The following is a 5,198-nucleotide window of genomic DNA, read 5'->3' on the forward strand; positions in this document are numbered from 1 at the left end:
ATTATTTCTTTGCTGCCAGATTTATTCCAGATTTGCACTCACCATTTGAACTGCATATTCGTCCATGATAAAGGCCAAATCGGTTCCTGCTCAAAACATGAAAGTTGTAGGAATTTGAGTTAACTTTCTACCCAAAAAATTTCAGCTCAATCTGAATACTGTAACTTGTGAAATGACTAAAATACCTCTGACTGCCCAAATGCCCCGTTTAACGACACGTTTCTGTTTTTTCTGAGATTTCAATTTTTGACCATGAAAATGCATTATTTGTGTAGACACCAAAATTTCATTAATTCAATTCTAAGCTTTATTTAATTAATTCAATTTTAACTTTATTCTTTATTCTTTATTCCTTATTTTATTATTATTATTATTTATTCTTGTTTTTATTTTTATTATTTTATTTTATTTTAATTGATTTAAGGTTGCAAATAGTAATTGGTGTTTATTTTTTATTTTGGTACATTAAGATTCATCATTTTCTTTTCTTTTTAAAAAAAACATTTTTTACACTAAATTTCAGAAAAAGAAAATTCTTAATAAAGATCCATTTTATCTTCTTCAAGACTCAGTTTTTGCTAAGTGAAATGATATTTTGCAAGGTAATTAGAAAATAGCATTCATTTATCACAAATTGGTTTTTGAAAAAAAAAAAGAAAAAAAGAGGAAAAAATACAAAATACAAGATATTATATGGCACACATGCAATAGGGCCAAGTGGGGAACATGCAATAGGAACAAGTGTCTCTTTATTTTTTTGACAACACAACACCTAGAAGGTAAAGTGTTAGAACACATGGAGACCTAAGGAAATTTGAGAGAGAATAAATAAGGAAGGAAAAGAAGGCTAGCGACGGAAAAAGAAAAAAAGCTAAGGAAAGAAAAAAAAAAGGGGGACTTGGGGCAGAAGGGGGGCTGAGGGGAAAAACAGAGCAAGGACAGGAGAGGAAAAGGGGCGGCGGACAGAGGGGCTGAAGGGCAAGAAAAAGGGAGAAAAATCTGAAAAAAGTGAGAGAGAGAGCAAGAGTGATAGAGCAAACAAGAAGAAATTTAGAACAATAAGAAACAAGAAACGAAAGTTTTGACAAAAAAAAAAAAAAAAGAAACAAGAAACGAAAGAAGAAAGAGCTGGGGCAGGGAAAAAACTAAGAAAAAGCGGAACCAGTAGCCAAAGGAAAATCAACGAACCGGGGAGGAGTTGCTGCCACTTGAATCCACCTCCACCGCCGTTATACCTTGCTAGAAAATACTGTAATGCTTTCTTTTTCTTGTCCTTTCCTACTTTTAATTTCTGCCAATGAACGTATGGAGCTGTGAGAAATATTGGCTTATTTGTTTCATTTCCTTTTTCTTAACAAACTGTTTCCATGTTTTTGATGTTTATGTGTTGATTACAAGATAAGTTATGGTTGGGTTGTGATTTTTGGATCTGCTATAGTGAGATTTGAGGGGGTTAGTTAAAATTTATTCGTGTACATAACTTGTTTGAAGAAATGTCTAAAAGAAAACTTTGGATCAAGATAGCAAAATTGATGAATCTTGTGTGTCCGTGTGCGTGAGGAGCATCTCCGATCAGTCCAAAACTTGCCGGAGCTCGTTGATTTTTGTGGCAAGAAATAAGAGTTTTGAGAGATTTTCATGTTCGGACATTCTTTCTTACATTCTGTTTCTGTTCTTTTTATTATCCTTTCCTTTGTATGAACTTGGGTTATGTTGTGAGATTGTGTGAGACGGGGTTTGTGTGAGTCTCATTTTCTTTGCGGAATGGCTAGAGTTGAAGTTGGATGTTCTGATGTTTTTCCGTCTGTGAAGAAGGGCGAAATGGCAGCCTAATGTTGAGCTTTTGTTGCCGGGTTCTTGAATCATTTCCCTTCCCTTTGCTACGTTGGGTTTCAGATGATTTCCTTGCCCATGAATCTTGTTGTGTTGGTGAATCTTTGATGATTGAATGATGGAAGTAGAGCCCATGAATTGCATGATCTTGTTACCTTACTGTTTGCTTCGGGTAGTTGATGAACAAAAAGAAAAGAAAGTTGCAGAAAGAAAGCTTTCGGTTGAAGAAGAAAGCTTCGTTGGGTTGCCTGAAATATTTTTAAAAAATTACACTTTAACCCCCTGATTTTTCAACTAATGCCACTATAGCCCAGAAATTGGAAAATTTAATCATTTATGCCCTTTTCAATGTTAATTTTTCTTTGGCATGTTTTTGCGTGATTTTTGAATAGATTATTGGTGAATTTTAGAATGAATTTTGAAGTTTAATAATTTTTTATAGTTTTATAGCTTTTAATTCAGATTTTTTATAAACATGGTTAAGATTTGAGTAATATTTTTTGTTTGGGGTGTGGTGAGAGGGTTTTGATCCATTGTTGTGAATTTTAGTATTTGATTTTGGTATGTTTCATCTTAAACCCTAATTTTATTTTATTTTAATTTAGACCCCTAATATGTGTAATAATAGTGATTTGCCAAAACTTCTTTAATTCTTTTAATTGGATCATTGTTTGTTTTAATTTGTTAAATATGGGTTGTTTACTTTCATTTGAATGCTCTGATTGATTCAATTTCGTGTCCATTTCCATTTCTTGTAATTGTTTGTTAATTAAAGTGATGCCTTGACCTTTTTATTTGTTTTTGGAGGGTAAATAAGAAAATTTCCATTTCCTTAGGTCACCAATTCAAGGGAGGTATACTCTATCCTCTATTTTTATTTTATCTTATTTGATCCTATGTGCCCTTATGTGACTTTTATGTGTAATTGCAGGCCCTTTTGAATGTTTTTATTTCATTTATTTATTGTTTTGATTTTGTATATTTCTTTTAATTTAATTTAATTTTTAATTATTTGGAAGGCAATTAAATGCCAAAATTGTAATAGTAAGGTTATTATTTTATTTTATTCTTTACTCTTTTAGATTGTAGCTAGGGCCCTCCAAATGTAATAGTTAGGTTATTATTTTATTTCATTCTTTATCCCATTTAGATTGTAATTAGGACCCCCGAATGTAATAGTTAGGTCTTTATTTGCTTTATTTCCTTTATGTGCTTTGCATGCTTATGTGTTTACGTGTTACTCGCTTTCTTAGAGTCTTGCATCTAAATATCATGTTTATGTGCTATGTGTTATATGTGATTTATGTGTTTATTTGCTTTATTATGCTTTACATGATTTATTTGAGTGTAATAGATGCATGACGTCACCACACTAGTCCAAAGTTAGTTGTGGTCCTTTTTTCCGCTTTCTCACTAATCCAATGCTAGTGAGAATGTAAAGACATGGGTTAGTCCAACGCTAAACCCTTAGGGACCATCCAAGCGTTAGATCATGTTTGTGTGTGACAAATCATTACATTTTCATGCATATTTTCTATCTTTAGGGTTTTATCATTTTGCATTACATTTCCCTTATATGTATATCCTTTATCCATATTTTCTTTATATGTATATTCCTTACCCCTATGTATGAATTATGACATTAGATTTGCATTTCATTTAAGGAAAGTTAGAACTAGGATAGATCATTTTGCTTGATTAGATAGGAGAAATACCCCTCAAATATGGGATATGGACGAGTGTGGTTTTCTAATCTTAGCACGCTCGTATTCCCTTTATTAAAGGGAAAATTAAAGTTACGAGTATGAGTTCCCCGCACCCATTATGATGTATTCCCTTAGGTCATGTATATTTGTATATTATTATATTTTTTTCTTTCTTTTCTTCAAGTCTCATCTTTTGCAAATTTTGTGACGTCTTCAAAGAGTCACTTTTGAACATTGTAATTAGTGCGATTAGCGCCAACTGAGCTTTGAAAAGACATATTGACCCTTCTGATAACCATTAGATCTAGGTTTGCATTTATATAGTGACTCCAAATGTGATAAATTTTTAGGTTAGAATAAGAAAATTTTTGACTAAATCATGCAACTAGTCTTGGCTAAGTTGAAAGGGTGCATTGGATTTTATCCTTGCCTTCCCTTTCTTCAACTGTGACTCTCGAATTCTTTTTTCAAAAGGTGCGTAAAAGGATTTTTTCAACTTTTTCTTAAAAGTTCATTTTAGCTGACTTGGTACACTTTAACTCAATACCAAGCGGCGACTCCTATTTTTCATTAAAAATTCTTTTCAACTATTATTTTTGCGTCAAAATCGTCACACTTTTTAGTCCCGTTTAGGCACATGCTTTTATTCATTTTTCTAAAAAAATCAAAACTCATTTTCCAAACAAAATTAATCAAAATTTATTTTTTCATTAAAAATACATTTTTCTCAAAATTAATCAACAAATTCATAAACATTTTATTTTCCATTTAAAAAGTGGGACGCGACAATTTGGGTTGAGAGGTCTTCATAAAAAATGAAGATCTATGTCTTAATTTCGAAACGCCATAAGATTCATCTCAATCCGATAAATATAGTTTCAGTTGTAATTAAAATGTCAAAAGGTGAGAGGAACTTGATGATTTTAGAATTTCCTTTGCTTGGCGTGATATTTGTCTTCTAGGACTTGGACTTGAGCAAGGAAACTATCTATGATGGATAAGAATCATGAGCTGTGGTTGGTGAGTGATTCCAAAACTGTTTCCAAAATCACTTTTCGAACTATTTCTTGCACTGTTTATTCGATTGCATATCATGTGTGCTTGCGTGTGTGCAATGCAATGACTTGGCTCAAATGAGTGTTTGGAAGTCTTGTACTTAACACCAACGTCTCCACCTTAATGACACTTGACTTGCCTTGAATGTTGGAGCATCGATGGCTCCCTTGTATTGCTTGACTGTAACTTGATCTATTTGAGCGTTGGATGTTTAAGTACAATGATTTCACTAGCTCACAAGAGTAATAAACTTACATTTGATCACTGATTCATGACATCATCTAAATGCCTTATTGTGAAACTTATTTGATTATTGATTTTTTACTGGACACTCGCTGAGTTTCTAACTCACCCCAAAATATTTATTTCCTCTCCACAGGATTCGGGGCAAATGAAACACTTGTATTAACTTATTAGTGTGATTGGATGGAATATCTCATGTATATTTTGAATTTCGATTCACTTGTGGTATGTAAATTCGTGGAGCATTTGATGTAGTATTTGAGATTTACATTGTAATCTATTTGAGAACTGTAGTGAGTCCTGGTGAGAGTTGGGCAAGCGATCCGCAGAACCCTTTGGTTCGCCTTCAGGGGAGGTGGA

General features: G+C 32.8%; 1 long non-coding RNA gene across 1 annotated transcript; it reads left to right on the forward strand.

Annotated features, from left to right (window-relative positions):
- Window positions 1–893: 893 nt before the first annotated feature.
- Window positions 894–4,867, forward strand: LOC140005319 (uncharacterized). Its single transcript, XR_011813131.1, has 2 exons — window positions 894–2,687; window positions 2,765–4,867. It is a non-coding gene; the product is annotated as an uncharacterized lncRNA (long non-coding RNA).
- Window positions 4,868–5,198: the final 331 nt, after the last annotated feature.

The sequence above is a fragment of the Coffea arabica genome, chromosome 4c (genome assembly GCF_036785885.1).
Source record: "Coffea arabica cultivar ET-39 chromosome 4c, Coffea Arabica ET-39 HiFi, whole genome shotgun sequence".
Taxonomy (NCBI): domain Eukaryota; kingdom Viridiplantae; phylum Streptophyta; class Magnoliopsida; order Gentianales; family Rubiaceae; genus Coffea; species Coffea arabica.